The 22,954-nt window shown below is 44.1% G+C and overlaps 1 protein-coding gene across 3 annotated transcripts in view; it reads left to right on the forward strand.

Annotated features, from left to right (window-relative positions):
- LSAMP (limbic system associated membrane protein) overlaps positions 1-22,954 on the forward strand; it is a 1,025,433-nt gene that overhangs the window by 342,119 nt on the left and 660,360 nt on the right. The window lies entirely within an intron of this gene.

Consider the following 22,954-nt stretch of genomic DNA (forward strand, 5'->3'; position numbering starts at 1 on the left):
AGGCAAAGAAACCTGAAATCTCACCCCTGAGTCTCCTCATTGAAATGCTGAATGAAGCACATGCTGCAAGGAGCCTGGTCTGTCTGTCTTGATTTTTTTCCTCCGCTACGGGAGCTTTGTGCCACACGTCTGGCAAGATCACAAATGTGTGTTTGGCACGTGGCTGTATGTGTTTTAACACCCACCTCCACAACCATACTTCAGTTTCTTATATTTGCCTTCTGCTCTACTCTTTCTCGGTGTGAATAAGGCTTGTGCTTTGAGCTGAGGAAATCTGAGGAAACATACTCCTGGAAAAAAAATAAGTGACCCATTTTGGGAAAACTCTTCCCTCTGTCCCTGTTGCTGTTTCTGGCCATACTGCCTATATATAACTCCAGTCCCAGTCTCTCTCTCTCCAGCTTAGATTCCCAATAATGGCCAGGAGGCTTCCCAGAAAGAAAATATAGTTGCAGATTTTTTAAATATAATTCATTGTTCTATAGAGGCTGAGTGAGCAGAGTCCCTTGGGACTGGTTACCTGTTCCTTACTGACTCCAGGAAAGTTCCTGTCACTTTGTATATCCAGAAGATAGTTGGGGGGGGGGGATTTTTGTTTCCCCTTGTCATGGTTTAACCCCAGCTAGCAACTAAGCACCACACAGCTGTTTGCTCACTCCCCCACAATGGGATGGGGGAGAGAACTGGAAGATTAAAAGTAAGAAAACTCATGGGTTGAGATAAAGACAGTTTAATGGATAAAGCAAAAGCTGTGCACACAAGCAAAGCAAGGAATTCATTCACTGCTTCCCATCGGCAGGCAGGTGTTCAGCCATCCCCAGGAAAGCAGGGCTCCATCGCACGTAACAGTTACTTGGGAAGACAAGTGCCATCACTCTGAATGTCCCCCCCCCTTCCTCCTTCTTCCCCCAGCTTATATACTCAGCATGTGTCATATGGTATGGACTAACCCTTTGGCCAGTCTGGGTCAGCTGTGCTGGCTGTGCTCCCTCCCAGCTGCGTGTGCACCTGGCAGAGCAGGGGAAGCTGAAAAGTCCCTGACTAGTGCAAACTCTGCTCAGCAACAACCAAAACATCAGTGTGTTATCAACATTATTCTCATCCTAAATCCAAAACACAGCGCTATACCAGCTACTAAGAAGAAAATTAACTCTATCCCAGCTGAAACCAGGACACCCTTCACTTCCAGGCCAATCAGTTTATCTTGGGACCTGGAAGCCAAGCTGGCTTCTTCATAAATCATATGTACACAAAAGGGAAGATGCAGCAAAAAAATCTTAGTTAAAAAAATAGACAGTGTGTCTTTTAGCTTTGCTAAAATGTAGTGAATGATCATGTTAATCACTCTGCTGAGTAGATGGGATGGATGCAGAGAGGAACAAATTCTGAGAAAAGATGTTTTACAGCTTTTGCACTTTTCAGAGAAGACTTTTGTGACTGAACTTCTCTATGTAATTCCAGTCAACTAAGTTGGAGGATAACAGTAATCTATTTCTTAAGGTAAACAAGAAGTTCATGATTTGGTTTTTGTTTTCTACCCAAGATTACTTCAATAACAGGCCCAGGCCTGCAAGTGTTCAATCTCATGTATTGTGTGCTGATTTCAGAGCTCGGGCTCATTCCAGGAAGAAACACTGCAATTTCCCCTGAAGGTTTTCTCTTTGTTATCCTCATCCAGGACTGTCAGAGAGATGATCTCTTTTCTCTCCTACAGACTGTGTTTCCTGGGAGGGGGACCTGCCTACTCCCAGCTTGCCTCCCCCCAGCACTAAGGTGAAGAAAACAGGGCTGCAGTCATTATTTGGAGCCATGTTCCTAGGCAGGGTTACAGTACGGCTGGGATGTTCTGCTTCATCTCCTCAATGGTAGTGGGTTATTTCTGAATCTTTTTCCATGTGCATTGTGTACACAACAGCTTAAAAATATTCCCAGTGTTAAGCCTGTTATGTTTAATAAAGCTGCGTTTCAATGTGGGTCTTGCCAAGAAGTCACTAGCCACGCTGGCTGTTTGGTCACTGGTACCACCCTGTTTTATACTGTGGTTGCCTGGCAGCTAGGAGCCGAGTTTCTCCTTTGCCAAAGCTTGTGCCATTGACACTTGTTTTAAATCAATCTCTCTGCTAACAGCTGACAGTATGGAGCCCCTGACACATGGCTCTACTCCTAATTCCACTTACTAGGAAGCTGTAGTGATGCACACTAGGCAGCCAGCTCGTTACTGACTGTAACCATTGCAGCAGCTGATGGTCGTTCCTTCCCTTTCACTTTGGATTTCTCCACTGCTTCTTGCTGCCCCTTTTTCGATCAACTCAGATGACCCAGTCGCAACAGAATCTTGTCCTGTTAATGTCTAATGAGCAGTTCATAATGGCTATGGAGATGCAGCATCCCATCCAGGCTAGACATTGACAGACAGTAAATAAATATTGCACTCCGTGCTTCTGTCAGAGTACTCATCGTGCTGTAGTCTTTGTTCTGCTTTCTGTAGCTGCTGGCACATGTATCGTTAGTCCTGTCTCTTTGTTAATGCACGGGAGGGAGGAGAAGGGTCACCTTGGCTGTACAAAGTTAAAGCATGAAACTTGCAACTGGGGGTAAGCTATGCAAACTTATGGGGCAACTGGAGCGTGATGTGTCCTTGCAGTGTAAAGCTGTTTGTAGGGTGGGTTTTTCTGCCTATGGAACTTGTGTAACGGTCTCTTTCTTCTTGCCTTTGAAAGGTTTGCACTTGGTTATCTCCTTCAGTTCATTTAAAAACCTGTTCCCCTAGCCCTTGTGTAGAACCCAGTTAAAATTCCACCTCTTCTCACCCAGAATTACTGAGCAGCATTGGCCTGGGAATACGGTGCTAGAAATCTTCATTGCAAAAAAGGAAATATATTCAAGTGCAGAGAGACACTAGTAACTTTTCCAGCTCTCTATAAGCATCTCTCCATTAGGTTAAAGTTTCCTCCTCACGGCAGCTTTCACCTTTGCTGAGGTTTTATAGGCAAGGGATGTGGACAGTGCAGGGAGACTTTACAAGTTAATAAGATCACAAAATCTACTGCAGATGATAATGAAGGGCTGATTCAGAGATGCAGCATCAGGCAAGAGCTGAGGAGCATGACTTTCTCCCCCAGGCAGATTTGGGAGGTCATCACATGCCCCTGTTATTGGTCATGTGCACATACCCAGCAGAGTGCCTTGGGGATTACTCCACTTCAATTGGGAAGCCTCAATCAAACCTCAGGATGCTTGGCCCTGAGATTTGCAGGCAGTCCTTTTACAACCCCCCAGCTACCTGCTGTGTCTGATACAAGCCTCCGCAAAGTTAAAAGTGGTATTAGGATGAGATGACTCATTTTTGTAATGGAGATGGATGAGTATTCAAACATGCATGTTTACTCCTTGCCCTACTTGTGAGCATCTGTGGGCACAGCTATTCATCCACCTGCACAAACATTTATGGCGCATGGCCTCCCCTGACCTGTGCAGAAGCACGCTTGGTTGCCTTTTCTCTTGGCTGTTCAGGAGAGCACCTCCAAATAATCCAGGACACGTTGCTCAAGCAGCTGGAACAGCTGCCAGGTCTGTAGCACCCTCACCTGGTGCAAGTGTGGCTATCCCCGTTAATGTCCATTCCCCCATGTAATACACAGACAACTTCTCAGGGATACAGCTGCCCAAAAGCAACACTGCCCCAGCCCTGAGTGTCATGTTGTAGCTGTGAGTGTGAATCAGCGCAGCCAATTGCTTGAGGCATGCCGCATCCCACCTCCTGACCTGCAGTTAGAGCTACTTGGGTCTCTCCATATACAGGTGTCCAGTGGTTCTTTGGATTACCTAAAATTTTGGTGTCAAAATGTCATGACTCAAAGCAAATGGGATCCTGGACATCCTCTCAAAGATTGTTGAAATCTGGCAAGGCCAAATTCTTGCAGCTGGTGGACCTTGGCAAAGATGTGTGTGATCTGGTCATGTATGTCTGTAGAGCTAGTCATGCAAAACCCTCTGAACCCTTTTTTATGTATTTATGTATATACATGTATGTATGCATATAATTATCTATATATAGCTCTATATATAGAAAATTCTGTATGTGTTTTCTTTTTCTCCATTACCTGCTTCAATTCTAACCCACTGCATCCTCTGCATTTTCAGATGCTTTCCTGAGCAAAGTTCGCTGTGCCAGACCCTTCAGTGATTTGCAGGGGATGGCTGGGGAACAGGCTGAGACCCTATGTCTCATCTCATGTGCACAGATTTATCTGGTGAGGGAAGTCAAGCTTTCAGAAGGGAAAGGCTGCCTCTGTAACACCCTGTCCTGTATGGATTCCCTAGGTTGTGCCTTGCTCTCTGCCGCTTATGTGCTGAACAGGAGGATGTACAGCACTTGCAATATATTTTGAGAGGCTTGACTGTTTCAAGCTGCTTGTGGCTCTGAAAACAGCTTTATTTAAATACTGCATGCAAGCTGGTGTTTCAAAATAAGAGAATAATTAAAGGCAAGGAGGAAGGGAGGGAGGATATAAAATATTCATGTACTTCAAAGAAAATACAATCATCTTAGGTGTCCTGTGGCTACAGACTATTCAGGGAGCGAAATGTGTCACAGCAGTTCAGTGAACTTTTCCATGTGCGGGCACCTCTCCGAGAACTTGGCCTGGTGACTGTGATGGCATTTGGGAACGGGCAGATGATTGCAGGGAAAAATAGGGAAAAAAAAAAAAGTAGGAAGGTGGAAAAATATCAGTGGGAATGCCATTCTGCCTTCCTAAATACACAGTTTGGGGAGGGTTTACGCTCTGTGTGTCATGCTTGTTTTTGGGGAGAGAAAAATGGAGAAATTATTTGGAGAAGATGAACTGTTTTAGTTTCTCATTTTGCAGTGACGGTTTTGTTTTGGAGAATTTCCTTTAAAAAAATAACAAAGAGAGGATTTTTGGAAAGAAAAGGCAGTTTTTTCATATAGGTCAAATAAAATCTTTCAGCCAATCTAAAAAGATTGTTTTTCTAAAAACCCCAACCAAACAAACAAGCAAAAATTAAATGATAGGTCTTGAGTCTTCCTGGAAAGAAATATTTTCAATTTATCATTTTGACTAGTGGACAGAAAAATTGTGCCTGGTGCTGAAGAGAAGGTGTGTCAGAGGCAGACGAGAAAAGAGAAAAATGTGGTCGAGATTGATAGAAAGGCTGAACCTGGTGATAGCCGGGCAAGGAAAGAAGGCGGGGGGGTCAGAAAGGCTCATCGCCCTTGCAGTGCTGCTGGGGTGCATGAACAAGATCTGGACCTTCAGGGGAAAAGAGGCTGGCGAGCGTGCCAGTGCTGCCAGCCATGGGAACAGTGTGTGGAGGGGCAGCATGATGTGGGCTTGTGGCTGACTGCTTCACTTTGAACGGCATGCTGCTTAGCCTGTGTCCTCGGCTGCCGGCCGCTAACAGTGTTGCTGGGGGCGTCCGTGCCCATGAGTGCTGGAGCAGGAGATGGAGGAATAATTGGTTGGCCACAGCAGTCTCCATGCCCACTGATCTGTGGGGAGCGGAGCCGTCCAAGAGGCATAGCCAGATGGTGAGCTCTAATGTGCCCGTATTTATAGATGTCTTCATTAGGTGACATCCATGTGAGAGTCAAAGGATCTGTGCCTTTTGGGGCTTGTCAGGGATCGGCACAGTCTGGTGATGAAGGTGGGCTTTGAATTAAGGGAGTGGAGCACAGGCGTGGGGATGCAGTAGTTCTTAGCATGCAGTTTGAGGAGAGATGCAAGGTGAAACCAGAAAACACAATAAGAAAAAAAAAAGATAAGGATGGGGGTGAAGCCAAATTGAAACAAGCCACAGCCTTCTCCCCACATCCAAACCTCCCTTTGGTCCATTTTCTGTCTCCCCATCCTGATCCCAGGACCCTTGTGCTATCTTGAGCTCATGCTAGCCCCACACTCGACACCCTGTCCTGCTCTCACTGCCATTGCCCAGACTCAAAGCCCGGTTCTGCCTCTGACTGCTTCTTAGCGTGTCCCACTCCCAGCTCATGCATGCACAGACACATATACGTGCATGTGAAAGCCTTCCTGCTAATGCCTCCAGGATATCTGACCTCTGTAAGAGACCTGGCTGATGAGGGCACTGGAGGGATATTCTATTTGGGGGGAGAGAGTTGAGAACAAGACTGTTTGTACTCAGACTCCATCCTTGCCTGTATTCCTGCATCTACTGTCACTCCTGCTGCAGCTCCTTCCATGCACTTTCCCCCAGCTTGTGTGTCATATTCACTCTGCAAAATTCTCTAGTCCTGCTTCCTGGAAGAAGCGTGTGCAAGATGAGAATTGTAGCCTGCAAATTGTTGTTCTTATTATTGCTGAGGCCTTCTTTCTCTAGTCTAGTATTTCCCTGGATTTATTGCCACCATTATTATTATAGGAGAAGTAGGAAGCATTCTCTCCCTTTATCCACTGTTCCCATTTCAGAGTCAGATACTCTTCCAACACAGATGAATTTCCAGAAAGTCGTCATGTATGTTGGAGCAAAGCACATGCAGACTTCTGAACCTCATTTTCTACAGACAGATATTGTCCAAAAAAAGGCAATTGTATAGACAAAGCCCTCTTCAACAGATTATGGGCTAACTCAAGTGAATGGAGCATTTCGAGTAATAACAGTCAGGTCACAAAAACCTGGAATGGAGCACTCAGGGAATAGGTGGAAGGGCTGCTAACTAGGATTGTAGGAGGCCTGGTCTCATGACACTTTGGCAATGCAGGCTGGATATATTAGGCATCTCAGGAGCCAGCAAGCCCTGCAGAGTTCATCTGCATCTGGCAGCCTCAGTAAAGAATTGCCTTTCAGCTGATTAGATCTCTCAGACCACTTTTCATTTCCAAAAGGCATATTATGTGCCTATGGAGTTTTTTGCACTTATAAGAAGTCTGGGTTTGTGTTAGCAGCCCTTGAAAGTTATTTCTGAGGAAGCAATGGGTAGGTCTACAACGGGGCAACTGAAGAGGCAGATTTTGGCTTCAATCTTGACTGCAAGTAGGTTTTGCCCTGACTTGCTAGGGTCCAACAATATGTCATATCTTTTGTGCGCCTGTATTTCTTACTGTTCTCTGTGTGCCTTGGGTGGCTGCCAAACTATAAGCGTACTGCAACTCTGCAAGCATGGTGGTTCATCTGGAAGGTGGCATACAACTTTCTGTGGTGGAAGTATCCAACAGACTTCTGTTAGTCCTGGTCTGATGTATGGCTGTACTGCAGTCCTGGGAGAGGTCGCTGCGCAGTATAGACACACCTGGGCAAGATGGCCTGCAGCTGATATGAAAAACTAAGCTATACTCAGACACCAGTGATTGTGGTACAGAGAGCATTCTTTACTGAAACAGCTGCGTGGCTCTGGGACTAGTGCAGTGGGAAGCCTGGACCAGTCTCAGAGTCATGGGTGGTGGTCAGGGAAGGAGCAGAAGAAAACTGTACCCTTCCTGTTTGTGGGGGAAGGAACTGGGGATTGAATGCTGTTGATCTAGCACAGCCAATTTTATTTTTTTAATCATAACAAACCTTGTCATCTCTCCATAGTCTCAGGAGAGCAGAGCCCTGCCCCATCAATCTCCCTCTCCCAGCTGCTGGCCATGGCAATCAAGGATCTCATGGTCTTCCTCAGCCCCCCTGTGAAGACAAGGTCCTACAAGCACACTTAAAAATCCTGGGATTTCTCTGCTTGTTGAGTAAGTCCCAGAAAAAAAATCCTTGTGTAGTAACTGGAAGCAAGTACAGAGATAAAATCCCTCTTTGTGTCGGGTTGTGGCAGAGCCACAAAGTGCCAAAATGGATTTAAACAGGGCAGCGCTGGTTTTTGAGAACATTTAATAATAATTGCAGGTCTGCTGCACGCTAAGATAATACATTTCCAGTGAAGGCTGATTGAATGCAAGGGCTCAAAAAGGCAGAGCTCTTCTCTCTGCAGCCTCCTCCTGCAGGGTGTCACACACTGGCCAGAGGAGCGTTGCAGTACTGTTTTCCACTTATATTTGAAGCGTCAGCACCGTCTGCTGCTGCAGACTAGAAATTGTAAAGTGGGACCAATTTCTGGTCACTCGTTAAGAGAAACTCATTGATTTAATTGTGCAATCCCATAAATGCCAATAGTTTCTCTCTTCCAGGACCCGTAGATGCACTCCGTGTTAGGTGCTGCAGTCCTGCTAATGAAGTGGTATTAAACTTGTACCTGTGTGTAGGTGCATTGACCTAGATTTATCAAGCTGTTACACTTAATGCTTAAATTGCACTTCATTGGCCCAGTGCTCTGATCTGGTCTGGCAAATACAATATTCTCTACAAGGCTCCTAAGAGGAATTCCCTAGCTGATCACACATTTCTTTGCACTATTATAGATCTTCCCCTATCCATTTCTTCTCACTCGTTTCTACTTATTATCTAGGGAAGCTATTTGCAGCAGCTTGTTCACAGGAACATGTGAAATTACCTTGTTCCTCTCTGCTCCAAGTCTCCACTGTTAGAAGAACAAATATTTGATTTTTTTTTTCTTTAGATGGGAACATCTTTTTGTGTACAAGAGTATTAGTGGGTTTTTTCTTCATTTTTCCCCAATTTTCTGCCAGAGAGAAGTGCAGTTGGGGGTTTTCCACTGAAACAGGTTCTCATTAGCAAATACTGTTTTGCTGAAATCAAAACACTTTGCAGAAACTTACTGGTTTCAGCAAACTTATGATCCTCTACTGTACAGGGGCTGCCAGAAACCAGCTCACAGGGCAAGCTGTTCAGAAGTGCGTTTTTCCAAGCACCATGATCTCCAAGGATGCTGCTCTGCAATAGTTTTAACTGATATAAGTCAGGGCTAACAAATTCCCATTTTTGCCCAGGAGAGGGTTTGAGAAGGGAGCAGGAATGACCATATGGCTAGAGACAGGGCGAAGGCAATGCTGCAGCAGTGGTGGAACTGCAGCCTGAAGCAGCCTTGTTGCGTGTTTGTGCCCTGTATCTTTTTCACTTGGCAGCAAATTTCCTGAATTCCTCAGCAGGAAATTTCTGTAGTATTCCTACAGTTTCCCACAAAGCAGAAATCCTTGTATTTACCCAATTTAAGACTGTGCTTGTGTTTGTTTTTTTTCTCTAAAGCATTAAACAGTTGTGTACCCTTGAGGGCAAACTCTAAGTGATAAACCCCGCTTCATTGTTAGTGTGACCATGGATACCATCTAGCATCTATTTTTTTCAGAAGCCCTCACAGTCCTGGCTTAATGTTCATAAATCCTTTACACAGATGTGAGGTTTTGCTTATGGAGCACGAGAATGTTATGATATCCCTAAGGACACAGTGCAGGCAGTAGTTAGGATTTGCTCATGTACAAAAATAACCTGCGTAATGATGCATTCCCCCTTGCCAGTTTGGGGACAGAAGTTACGTACAACTCTCAATAGCAAAAGAATTTGTCTCTAGCACTTGAGCTAAGGGAGCAACTGTTTTCACAGAATGGTTGCGGTTGGAAGGGACCTCTGGACATCACCTGGTCCAAACCCCCTGCTAAAGCAAGTTCACCTAGAGCAGGTTGCACAGGATTGTGTCCAGGTGGGTTTCGAATATCTCCAGAGAAGGAGACTCCACAGTCTCTCTGGGCAGCCTGTTCCAGTGCTCTGTCACCCTCAAAGTAAAGAAGTTTTTCCTCGTATTCAGATGGAACTTTCTGTGTTCCAGGTTGTGCCCGTTGCCCCTTATCCTGTCGCTGGGCACCACTGAAAAGAGTCTGGCCCCATCTTCCTGACATCCACCCTTAAGATATTTGTAAGCATTGGTAAGATCCCCTCTCAGTCTCCTCCAGGCTAAACAGACCCAGCGCTTTCAGCCTTTCCTCATAAGAGAGATGCTCCAGTCCCCTAATCATCTTCGTAGCCCTTCACTGGACTCTTTCCAGTAGTCCCTTGTCTTGAACTGGGGAGTCCAGAACTGGATACACTGCTCCAGATGTGGCCTCACCAGGGCAGAGTAGAAGGGGGGAATAACCTCCCTCGACTTGCTAGCCACATTCTTCCTAATGCACCCCAGGATACCATTGGCCTTCTTGGCTGCAAGGGCACATGGTTAACTTGTTGTCCACCATGACTCCCAGGTCCTTCTCCGCAGAGCTGCTTTCCAGCAGGTCAACCCCTAACCTGTACTGGTGCATGGAGTTATTCCTCCCTAGGTGCAGGACCCTACACTTGCCTTTGTTGAACTTTATTAGGTTCCTCCCTGCCCAACTCTCTAGCCTATCCAGATCTCGATGAATGGCACCACAGTCTTCTGGTGTATCAGCCACTCCTCCTGGTTTTGTATCATCAGCAAACTTGCTGAGGGTAGGCTCTGTCCCTTCATCCAGGTCATTGATGAATAAGTTGAACAAGACTGGACCCACTACTGATCCCTGGGGAACACCACAAGCTACAGGCCTCCCACTAGATTTTGCACCTCTGATCGCAGCCCTCTGAGCTCTGCCATTCAGCCAGTTCTCAATTCATCTCACTGTCCACTCATCTAACCCACACATCCTGAGCTTACCTATGAGGATGTTATGGGAGACGGTGCCAAAAGCCTTGCTGAAGTCAAGGTAGACAACATCTACTGCTGTTCCCCTCATCTACCCAGCCAGTCATGCCATAATAGAAGGCTATCAGATTGATCCAAGGATGATTTACCCTTGGTGAATCCATGTTGACTACTCCTGATAACCTTCTTTTCCTCCACATGCTTAGAGATGACATCCAGAATGAGCTGTTCCATCACCTTTCCGGGGTGGAGGTGAGACTGACTGGCCTGTAGTTTCCTGGGTCGTCCTCCTTGCCCTTTTTGAAGATTGGAGTGACACTGGCTTTCCTCCAGTCCTCAGACACCTCTCCTGTTCTCCATGACATTTCAAAGAAGATGGAGACTGGCTTAGCAATAACATCTGCCTCAGCACTCGTGGGTGCATCCCATCGGAACCCATGGATTTGTGGGTGTCCAGGTTGCCTAAATGATCTCTAACCTGATCCTACTGGACCAAGGGAAAGTCTTCCTTTCTCCAGACTTTCTCTCCTACCTCTAGGTCTGGGATTCCTGAGGGTTGGCCTCAGCAGTAAAGACTATGATTCTATGATTCTATGACTAAAGCAAAGAAGGCATTCAGTAACTCTGCCTTTTCTGTATCTTCCATCACCAGGACACCTACCTCATTCAGCAGTGGGCCCACATTTTCCCTAGTCTTCCTTTTGCTACTGATGTACTTGAAGAAGCCCTTCTTGTTGTCCTTGACATCCTTTGCCAGATTTAATTCCACGTGGACCTTGGCCTTCCTCACTGCATCCCTGCATACTCTGACAACATTCCCATATTCCTCCCAAGTGGTCTGTCCCTTTTTCCACATTCTGTAAACTTCCTACAAAAGAGTTATTTTGTATTTAGCCAGCCTCCGAAATGTAAAATGCTGCGTGCTGTGTAAATAGCTGATCTATTCCCCTAGTCTAGATAAGACAAGCATATCTAGCAGTGTTTTCTGTATGTAACTTGGATAAGATTTTAAAACAAAACACATATTTTTTTGTACTCCATTTGGGACAAGTTTTGAGGGACTTGTCTGTCTGTCTGTTGTAAAGGTCCAGCTGCAGGTGCTCATTAACTGGCTTGGTTAATATGGCTTATGTCATTGTGGTTTTCCTCCCCAAGTTGGCCTGCTAAGCCCCTGGGCAGCCTGGCCCCAGCACTTGGGACCCCTGAAGGAGCAGAGCTCTTGCTGTGAATAGCCCTTGCACTTCAGAGGAGCAGACCCATGCATGAAGCTCAAGTTCAGGGTACGCACCCATGGGTCAGGTAGAGCAGGCTCACAGCTACTGCTAGAATTGCATGGGGCTTTTGGCATATGGCAAGTGGTGAGAGCCTGGGGCTTGCAGGCCTTTCCCTGAAATTGTTCTCATTAGATTTTGAAGGAAAAACTCCACAGTTAAATGGGGATAGAAGCCTGCCATATTCTAGTACCAATGTACTCTGTCTTCCTCTTTTTTTCTTCTTATCGGCTATAGGCAGGATATATGCTAGTTCTCTTACACACACACTCAGATATTTTTCAAACCAGCTGAATGTGACTGAGAAAAAAACAAAAACAACCTATGGATCTATTTTAAAATCTGTGAGATTCTGTTTTAAAACAAGGGAAGAAGCAGAAAGTTGAGGAAGAGAGAATCAAATATTTATGTACTTCAAAAGGAAAGCAATATAATTTCAGTGATGCTGTTGCTAAACGACTGTTCATCCCCCATCTTGATTGACAGATAAAACAGGTTTGTGTCATTTTGAAGTGGCTCCTCATCCGTGTAACTTCTCCTTTGCAGTCAGGGCTCTGGCAGCTCCCTTCAGATGCCTCCATGGGGAAGGAGGAAGGAAGATTACAGGGACACAAAAATATCAGTCATTAATTCAATTGTTCCCTTTGCACCTGTACCTGTTCTACTATTGTCGCTGATGGTATTTGTTATATATTCTGCTGCTGGTAGAACTATGTATGAGTTCTGTTAGCTCAGTTCCAAGAATCCCAAATTCTAGTTGCTTACAAACAGGGAGATGGTAGGGAGCCTTAAGAAGGTGGGAACATGAGGTTCATAATGTAAACATTAGTTTGTGATAGTCCTTTTCAAGTTGTCTGCTGCCTTGTAATCCTGGAAACGCTCACAGCAGTCGATTTACCTGGGTGCGAGGTAGCAGCCCCACAGGGACTCTGGTTAATGCATTTGGGTCTGCATCCTGATCGCAGCATAATGTGCTGAAAGGAGACAGGGATGGGGGTAAAAGGCGGTTGTCTCTGTGGGGCATCCCTCGCAGGAGCTCGCTATCAGTCCAGGAAGTTTGAAGAAACATTTACTATTACTACCTGCTTGTTCTCTGCGGAAACTGTCAGCTTGAGGGGATGCATTGATTTACGGGCAATACGCTTAAGCATTTCCACAGAGGTTTTATTGGGCCTCTGCCTATAGAAATGGATTGGGTTGGAACGATCCCAGCAGTGGCTGGGTATCCGCAGGGCTGGGAGTGTCAAAAAAGGAAAAAGGAGAAGAATAAATCAGGTGCGGGGGGAGTAGCTAATCATATTTCATAGATACTTGAAAATATAACTAAGTGGGAAGACCAGGGCTTTGTCCTGGACATTTGGCGGGATGTGGGGGAGGTGTTTAACAGCACCAAACTTAAAAAATTAACAATTTTTCTGGACACATTAGGCAGCATCTACCAGCTGCCAGAATCTAACCTGAGGTCTGAAATGGCTCAGTCCCAGCATTTACTGGCTTTCTTGTCCAATCTAAGTGGGGAATGAGGGGCCAGAGGGATCGTTCCACAGCACTATGCATAATGTATCTAAGGCATACCTGATATGAGCGGCTTCATCTCTTCCACTTCACTAGCCTGAAAGCCATTCAGCATTTCCTTTCATTTTAGCTTGGCTGCTGGAAGCTGCTCTTCCCTTCACACAGTGGCATTACTAATCCTTCATTCCGTTTCCTCTCGCTGCTTCGGGGATGGCTATGCCTTCAGCAGTGCTAGGGTTAATTGACATGGTGTTAGTATGGGTAACAAGCAACATGGCGAGCAGAGCAGCATGGACTCTAGAGTAAATGTTGCATCTCAGCTACATTAAAACCAGGGCTGGCAAGCCCCCTCACATGCACCTGCATTTATTAGCAACGCTGTTGATGTACTCGCAAGTCTTCCACTGTCACTTGGGACTGGAGGAGAAGAATGGCTCTGCTACCTCATCCATAGGCTCCCATTCTTGAGGCTGCATTTCCATGGGTAATGCAATGACAGCGGCCCTGCACGCGGAGCCATGGCCACAGCGTAGCTGGGAGTACCTCACAGATTTTGCTGCAGTAATGACAGAGTGAAGGTGGGCAGTGAGGAGTTCAGCAGCTCGGGCAGCTATCAGGGAGAGTCACGTGACTGTTCCTTGAGGTCCATGTTGAGATGTCCTTCACTGCTAGAGAATACCCCAAATTAACACTCCCATGATTGTCTTCTAATACTGTAGCTATTGTTTGAATCTCAGCCAGTTCCCTGGTCCTTACACTGTCCTATTCCCTTTTTCCTCATTATTATCCCCTCACTTCATTGTGATGGGGTTTGCAGAACAGCTATTAACATTAGAGCTTTTAAATGATGGCTCTGTTTTCTTTAGCTGCAGACTCCATCTCTGCATTGTTCTGCTTAACTGCTGGATGAATGTGCCAGAGAGAGCTTTCAGTCACAGAAAGCTTTCCTCCTTACTATATCTATTTTGGTAGCTCTGTAATGCTGTGAAAAAGGGTAAATATATACACACTGAAAGGAACTGAACCTCTCGGTCCTTTGCGGGGCTTAGAGTTTGTGAGCATCTCTACACACTCAGAATTGAGCATTAAGCGTCTTTAGAGGCATATTTTCCTTCTTATCTCTTCAAGCCTGCTCAGCTCTTTAAGATGGTCTGGAGATACCTTTAAAGAAAAGAAAATCGAATCTCTCAAATCAGCAATGGCATCTCTAGAGAGGAGAGTGATTAATACATAGTAATACAAAACGTTGGGATAATCAGGGGCTTCTCATTTCTATAGCTTTTTTTGCTACGTAAATCACCTAAAAAAAAAAAAATCTCATATCTTGAAACAACACTGATGGTAAACTGCCTCCTCTGGGATGGATGGATGGATGGCAGCAGCTTACTGGCACAGAGCAAGCTGGATAGTGCTGTGAGAAGGGAGGATGCCTGGGGCAGGATTTGTAAGATACTGACCAAATTGTTCAGAGGGCATCATACAGTATGTACCTGTTCCCAGCAAAAAGAGACACAAGCTCTATCTTTTTATACGGTTACCACCACAGAGAATGTTCTGGATTTAAACCTCGTGTTAAGATACTCTCAGCATACTTTGAATATGTAGAAGGGAATTTATAATCTTCAGAGAGAGGGAGAATGGTCTTACAGTGATGAAAATTTGATCTCACAGTTCTAAACTAAAAGTGACAATTAGAAAATATCGATAGAAAATTTTCCTGTTGGGAGACATTGTATCAGCAAAATCAATGACTTTTGAAGTCAAGTTGATGTTGACAAAATTCTCATTGGAACAGAGTAGCAAATTGTGATATTTTCTGAAGGGGGGGAGTTGTTGCTTGATTATACGTTTGTGGTAGAAAGTACTTTATTCTCACTCAAAAACTTAACTTTGCTTTCATTTATGAAGATAGAACACTTAAACTGGCCTAAATAAGGTTTTTTCTTTCGGCATGATGTTTTAGGGAAGATTTTGAAATTTTAACTACGGCATGCAAAAAAACCCTTTTCCCTACCATTTCTAGTGAACGCACCTAGATTCCTGTGCCACCTGGTTCATCTTGTAGGTGTTTTGTCTAAGCTGTTATCAGCTAAATCTCCTCGTTAGCTGGCCTTCTGCTCTGCTGTCTGCTCAGGTTTCAGGTGCTGGCACGGGCTACTTTTTAGCACATATTCACTGAGACCTTGGCTTGGATTCTTCTTCTCTTCTTCCTTGGTGGTGTTTTCCCCATGACCATAGCGTGGTTCTTACTTGGTGAAGTTGGCCAGCCAGCCTATCTCTTGTAGTGTTTTTTCACCTGAGGACTGCTGTACACTTAGCAAACATCAATTAAATTAATCCTCATGCAATCATCATGGCATAGGTGTTATAATCTGGATTTTATAGAAGTGGACATGGGTGTGTGCTTAGAGGGGAAGAGGAAGGAAGAACAAAATACAAAGACATGATGCAACCTGTCCAAGGTCATGCGGTGACAGTCAGGAATTGCTTTAATTTCATATTTTCCTCCATCTGTGAAAGCTTCTCCCTCTGTTTTGTGCTGAGGGCATGAGTTTTGAGGGTCTTCCCATTTTTAAGATTCAGATCCAGCAAAGCAACTGAGGCCATACTTTAGCTTTGAAGAGCATGTAGCCCCATCTGGGGTACTCGCACGTGGAGCTCAGCATGTGATTGTGTGGTGCTGGTCCAGGCATTGGAAGTGAAAGGTTTTTCTTGCACATCCTGCACAGAAGAGGGGTCTGCATTAGGAGGATGATAGCAAGAGAGAGGCTAGCGCTCGATTCCTAGGAAAGGCAGTGCTTGATGTTTAGGCATATTGGTGGGTTGTACAGGGAAGTCTCAAACTTAGCCCTGTTGTTTGAAGTATCCTGGCTTTTTTCATTTCTTTGCTAGCGGATCTTGTCACTGTAGTGCGAGTACTACTCTTTTTTATCTTCACCACTTGGTTTATGTTTTCACGTGAGAGAATTGGTTGGAGCAGAGGAGGAGAGGCTGTATTGTCATGATTTTCCATACCTGCGTGGCAGAGAGCAATTCAGGAAATGGAGCAGGACATGATGCTCACGGTTAATGGGGCTTGAGGGAGGAAGAGGAGGTACGCAATATGGTGGATGTCCAATACGTGCTGCAGGCCTTGCCAGAACCTATTGCTTTGCACTTGAGCAGGCTAAGCAGATCTCCTTGCACTCCTTATAAAGCAGGAGAGGAGAATGAACTGTGCTTGTCCTCTTCTGAGCACTTTTTGACTTCATTATGGACTGATTTGACAACTTAGTTAATCAATGACCTGCCATCCTCTTTCTCCAACCCGGTTTCCAGGGAAGAAGAATATTTTTTTTCCACCAAACCATGGCTTCAAATGAATACTCCCTGTTTCTGTATCGCAAGAGAAAGGCAAAAGACATCTTAGAAACAAATACAGGAACCCCCCTGCTGCCACTCAGTGATTCTCAACTGCAAAGGTCAATCTCCTCTGCTTTGAAGGATGGTGTCAGCTCTGGAGTGGGCAGAAGTTCAGTGTCTGGCCTCCCTGTTGACACATTTAAAGATTTCACTCGCATGTCTTTCCTCCTGAAATACTTTTAACAGACCCTTTTGAAAAAGCTGCAGCCAGGAAGCAGTGCCCCCACTGCTCTCTGCTTCAGCTTGTTACCAAACCGACACGTATTATTAGCAGACAGTCCCCTGTAACCTTGCAATGTTCTTAAGAATTGCACCCTTTTCCTATGCACTTCGAAGCTCTTTAATCTTTTCTAGCAAATAAGGAGACATGACAATGGAAATAGGTTTGTTAAAATAATAACCCGGGGCTCTGAGGCTGGAGAAAAAAAAAAAAAAAACAAAACATAACTCACCTGATCCAGACTCCCAGGGGCAACACCTTCTGAATTTGCTGATGGCTGCATCTATACAAAAGCTATATTGTCTGGAGCTGGCCAAGAGATGGTTTTGTTGTCACTGTTGATGAACTTCTGGGGTTTTGGTTTGTTTTGTTTTCCCAAAGAGAATTTCAAAGAAAGGAGAAAAGACTTTTTTTCCCTTCTCTGTGATTAAAACCTTTTATTCTGATTTTCCTTTTCAGCCAAATAAGGGCTTCCCCCCTTCCCAGATATTTTGTTTGGAAGTGAAGAATGGAAGTCATCTTGTACATAGTGATGATGCAGTAGATTATGGAAGTTAGAGTATGCTTGCATACTTCTAGGTGTTTGGTTTTTTCAACATAAATACCAATATTTTCTGTGAAATACATCCAATGAGTCAGTCTCCAAATTTCATTGAAAAATAGTTTTGACCAAAAAAATCTTTTGAGGGAAAAAAAAAAAATAGATAAATTCATTAACTGTCTTTTTTCTTTACTATCCTTTAAAAATGTAATTATTTCAATACAAGTAGCAGAAAGAGGACAACTTTGCAGCGATAAATATAAATTTCAAATGGGAACTTTAATCAACTTTTTTTTGTCCTGAAAATTACCAGATGAGTTTGAGAACTTGCTTCCTTTGACCCAGCTCAGAGCATGAAGTCTTCCAAGTTAACAGGAACTTTGATGTGGTCATACCTGTGAAGTCACACTCAGAAATAGACCTGGGGAGCTGTAGAGCATGGGAGGTGGAAAGAAGAAAAATGCCTCAGATCTAAAACAAAACTTTGAAAAATTACTCACGTGTTTAAAGGGATACTGCTTTTAGCTTCTCTCTGCCTCAGTTTTCCTGTCTGTAAAATACAGTTGATAATTAGAGCTAATAGAATCATTTGGGTTGTACAATTAATTTAAAATTTGTAGCTTCTGTTTGCAAAACAACTCCAAGAGGATTTTGGATTTCTCAAATGTATTTGCTACTTGCAATTATTCAAGTCAAATGATTCAAAACTGAATCATTTCTGCAAACAATTCTTGGGATGTAAGTTTACTTCTAAGATGCCCTTTCTGAGTTTCCCTGACTTACAGAAGAGGGAAACCTAGCTGATCTTGATTTGTCCCAGGTACAAGTTAGTGCTGCTCCTGTTGGTTGTTGTGGAGTTTTGGCTTTGGGGGTTTTGATTGTTTTTGCTTTTTGTTTTTTCCCCACTGCTGTTTTTAGAGACCTGTAATATTTCAGTTTCTTGGAGGAATGTTTTTCTTCCAACTGGCTTTTTATGTGGGCACATGTTTGCTTTACACAAGTTTGCATTTAGACATTCTGAATTAAAATTAGGTGGTAAGGTATCTCTTTCTGTCTCTGACTGTTCCTGACAGGAAATGAATTTTCTAAGACACCAAACAGAAAGCACTGATTAGTGAGTTGCCGGCATCTCTTTGTCTGATCTGTGACTGTCAAGTTCTTCTGTTATTTTGTGTCCTTGAGACACTGGTCAGCATGCACACAGAGGGGAATTACTTGTGCGATGGAAGCAAACTGGCTTGCAACCTGAAAGCGGAGCTAGTTCCTAGTTTCCCCCTTCATTTCAGCTGTTTAATTTAAATAAATATATAGATTAAAGTCGCATAAGTTAGGCTTGTGCTGACGACGCGTAGCTTAACATTTGGATTATTACCCCAAACACAGAGAGGCCCTGTCTTACAGAGCAGCTGTTCCTGTCCTTTGCTGGGGTCTGCTCACGTGCCTTTCATAAGCAAATTCTCTTGTGTACAACTTTGCAGTTCATTTCCTGCAAACCCTTTGTGGCAGTAAAATTTGATTGCTTGAAACTCTGTGGGAAATGACAGCACAAGGGTGCAACTGAAATGAATCAATTCTCGCAGTCAGTCAGAGGAGTATTTGTGGAGAGTTTTGTGTGTCTTACTCACCACCTCTCATGAAGGTATTTACTGCACCTATGTCCCAAGAGTGTGATGAGACTTAATTTAATAAAAGCTTGTGAAGTACTTTGGAGAGGAAAAAGAAGTAAGTGTTGTATGTTGTTATTTCATTTTAATGTGCCTTTGAGCTTCACTGTTCTATCTGGGCTCTCAGGTAGGCATGTTGGAAAGCCTGTCCCCTGTCTTTCCAGATCTGAAGGAGTAGTGTATTTAAAAAATTGCCAGGATTTTATTTGAGCGTGGTCCACAGGCTGCTTTAACCAGCTCAATTGAGCTGAAAAAGCTGAGAACACAAGATCATCATAGCCTCGTGCAAACACTGAAGAAGGAGCTCCAAAACCTGTGAACCTTCTCAACCAGTGTTTTACAACCATGGCTATGTTGCACAGTAGATCAACATGACACAAAGATGCCACCATGCAGGGAGGCTTGATCAGTCTTGGAAAACAGATAGTGCTGTGATAGCAAGGCACTGTACCTAAGCTGATAAACCCTGCCTCTCGGCAGGGCTTGAACTTGAGCACAGGCCTATCCTAACTCCGTAATCCTTCTTGCACATCACAGCTAGCTCAGATGGTGCTGGGAACGGCATTTGTACCAGACTTCATTTGTCCACTGTGAGTGTGTCCTCAGAGCTCTGCTAGGAGGAGAATTGTTTTGCCTGGTATCATGGTTTGGCAGCTATCCCCTTCCAGATGTGCTATATCCTGCCTTCTGCAATAGCCCGCCATTACCTGGACACAACTATTGCTGAGTTCTTCTGTGGTGTTATGTATTTCTCAGTGCACGCAATACATGAAAGCTCTTAGTCCTGTCTACAAAAAGAAAGGATTTGAGGCATAGGGATATAAATCTCTTATTTATGGTCACGAGGAAGCTGGAAAAGACAGATTTCCTTGACACCTAGAATGAGGTTCAACTCCAGATTAAAATGTCTAAATTTAGGGGTCTTCCTGAAGGTATCTACATATGAGTTGGTGTCTAAACGCCTGTTATAACTGATAGAGATTCAGTGCAGTCAATTGAGGCTAGGAACTTAATTCAGCTCATCCTAGAGCAGACATCTCCTGATCAGCTGCATTAACCTTTTGACTTCACTGCCTGTAAGGACTGAGTCTCCATTAACTGCAGTGGGGAAGTTAGACCACGCACCACCTACCCGTGGGAGACTCAATCTCAGACTGAATTCCACCTCAGCCGGCATCCACCTCGCAGTGTGCCTATGTCTATGACTTTGCTAAATGCTCTGCAGAAGGAATTTTAAGGAGACAGGAGACAGTCCCAAAGTGGAGCTTCCAGCCAGATGATCAGACTGGGGACTTAGGAGTCTTGGAGAACCGTCTCTTGTATGAATCAGAGAGGACATATTGTTCCGTACAAAATAAGACTACTCATGTCTCTCTTTCACACTATAACAAAGGAAAATAAAACCCAGATCTGCATTTGACACCCACGAGGAGAAAAATGGGGAGGGAGAAAAATGTAAAAAGGAGGCAAATAGACACATGCAGGCATGAGACAGAGGGATTTGTGTTTCAGTCATAAAACAAACTGTCCCTTCTTTTTCACCCACCCTTCTTGCTACCCTCTTCCGGCACTCACTGGAGAAATAACAGCTGGTTTAATGATATTGACGGACTCTTGTCTTCTACTTTGTAAACCTGTTTTCTATACTAATGTATGGGGGCTGTAGGGCACAGCAAGAACAAGATTGAAGTTTCATTACTATATCCCCTTAAGCAAGTGTTTGGAACGACTAGCTCACCCAGCTGTCTGGATGCCTTCTGGGTGAGAATGCCAGGGCAAGAGTCTAGCAGCCAGCTCACTTAGAAAAAAGAGTAAAAGAAGGTAGAGAAGAGAGGGAGGGCAAGACAGAATTGGATGCTTTTCATGTATTTGTTATTTCCAGTGCTTGTTCTAATTTTTGCAATATAGAAGATGCATTTAGAAGGTTACAGAACTGCAGAATTCTGTGTGAAATACATATACAGTAAGACATGTTCATTTTTCAGTCTATTTTTAAATGCCGTGGTAAAGTCCTTTGCTTTCAGGCTGTATTTGTATTGCCAGGGTCTAGTAGTAACACTGCAGCTTGGTCTACAATGGTCCCACCTAGCTTTCTGGTGTCAGTCTTTCTGTTGTGAAAGATCTGCACAATCCCCTTTATCTCAGAAGGGGATCCAAAACGCATATTCTGCCTACGCAACGCCCTTCTCCAACTAGTCCTTATAGCCTCTTTATTTTTGCGACAATTTCTTAAGGACAGTCATGATCTGGTGGGATTGTTTACAGTGACTTCAAAAGCTGCAAGCTGTAGCTAGGGAGGTCTGGGATGGAAGAGAGGGAAAAGAAATCCCAGTAGCTCTCACAAGCAGCACAGGCAATAAGCTTAGACACGAAAGGAGAAAAGGAGTTGGTGAAAGAGTTGGGGTGGTAAGCAAGGAACGGGTAGAACAAGACGATTTGTCTCTTTAGGTATTGTTTCAGTCTCTCTTAAAAACTCAAGCAAGCACTGATATGTCAAATATGTCTGCTTCACGTTTTCTTTCTAAATGAAAGCAAAAAGCTGCAATACTTCCATCAAAAAATATTAGAAAAAAATAATAAAAATCTGAACACAGTAAGCAAACAAATACCAAGCTCAATGCCTGCTTGTAACTTTCTCAGACAGTTCCCTCTGGGCTGACATTTTTCATGCTTGAAGTAAAGAAGTGTGTATATAAAATACACATGCACAGTGCTACTGTAATGGGAAATTTTGTCAAAATTCCAGTGATAGAGTTTTATGTAGTTTTGGTGGTGCTAGTTTTTCGTTTCTTGAACCAGGCAAATAGTTTTCAGTTGCTTCTGTTGTACTGAGATGACATAAAATTCTCATTTAATTGTCAGTGTGCTCCTGAACATATGCTCTCGCTGAGTGTTGCTTAGAGGGATTTGGGGTCTGTTTCTGGCTAACCATGAACATATACACACTTAAAGAATACAGTTGGTGCCAGCATATGCAGAACAGGATTCCCCCCGCTCTTGCAGATATTGCACACACACTCACAAAAACATACACCCTCTCAACTAGGGTCCTTTGAAAGTCAGATCAGGTTGCTCCCTGGAAATGTTTTACTAGAAAAATTAAGTGCTTGAATGCAAAAGTTTTAGAGCACCCCTCCTACCTGAGTAGGAATCAACTACTTTGCACAATGACCTCTGTGGAGTTTTGAAACCTTGCTGGGAATAAGTGCATCCCAAGAGGAGGGGCTGCCTCTGAGCACACACTTTTTTGTCAGTGGCAACCTTATGACTAAGATAGAGGGCTAGAGGTAGAGGGGCTGAGCCTACCAGTTTCTCAGGGTCAGAAGGACTTTGCCTTTGCAATAACACAGCGCGGTTCTCCTGCTGTCTCTATCTTTCCTCATAAATATGACGCTCAAGGCTTTAATGTTACATGGCCCGTGCATTCTTATGGCTACCAAGATGGTTGAGTTTCTGGTTTTGTTTCCTTGCAATTTTAATATATTGTTTTATTCTTTAATCCCCTGTAAGACTCTTTAAGGTCTTTGAGACACTGAAATAATATTTCTTTCTGGTATCCTTCTTTCTCTATTCCCTCCCCCTTAGTCTTCCATGCTCTGCACTCCATCCGCCTGACCAGGAGCTGCAGTCCAATAGCCTTGTTTATTTTCCCTGTATTGTAGTGGAGGATTTGATTGATTGCAGTAAGGCAGGTTTTGAAATGGATATTTCAACAACTCCGATGCTGGTTGTCACAACACTGATGTACGAATGTGTGTACGTTGTACCTGTCTCCCAAGTGTAACTGGAAGAAGAAAATATATATTGAATAATGAAATCAAA

The sequence above is a fragment of the Nipponia nippon genome, unplaced genomic scaffold (genome assembly GCF_047370975.1).
Source record: "Nipponia nippon isolate SJK-2023a ecotype South Korea unplaced genomic scaffold, ASM4737097v1 scaffold_2, whole genome shotgun sequence".
Taxonomy (NCBI): Eukaryota; Metazoa; Chordata; class Aves; order Pelecaniformes; family Threskiornithidae; genus Nipponia; species Nipponia nippon.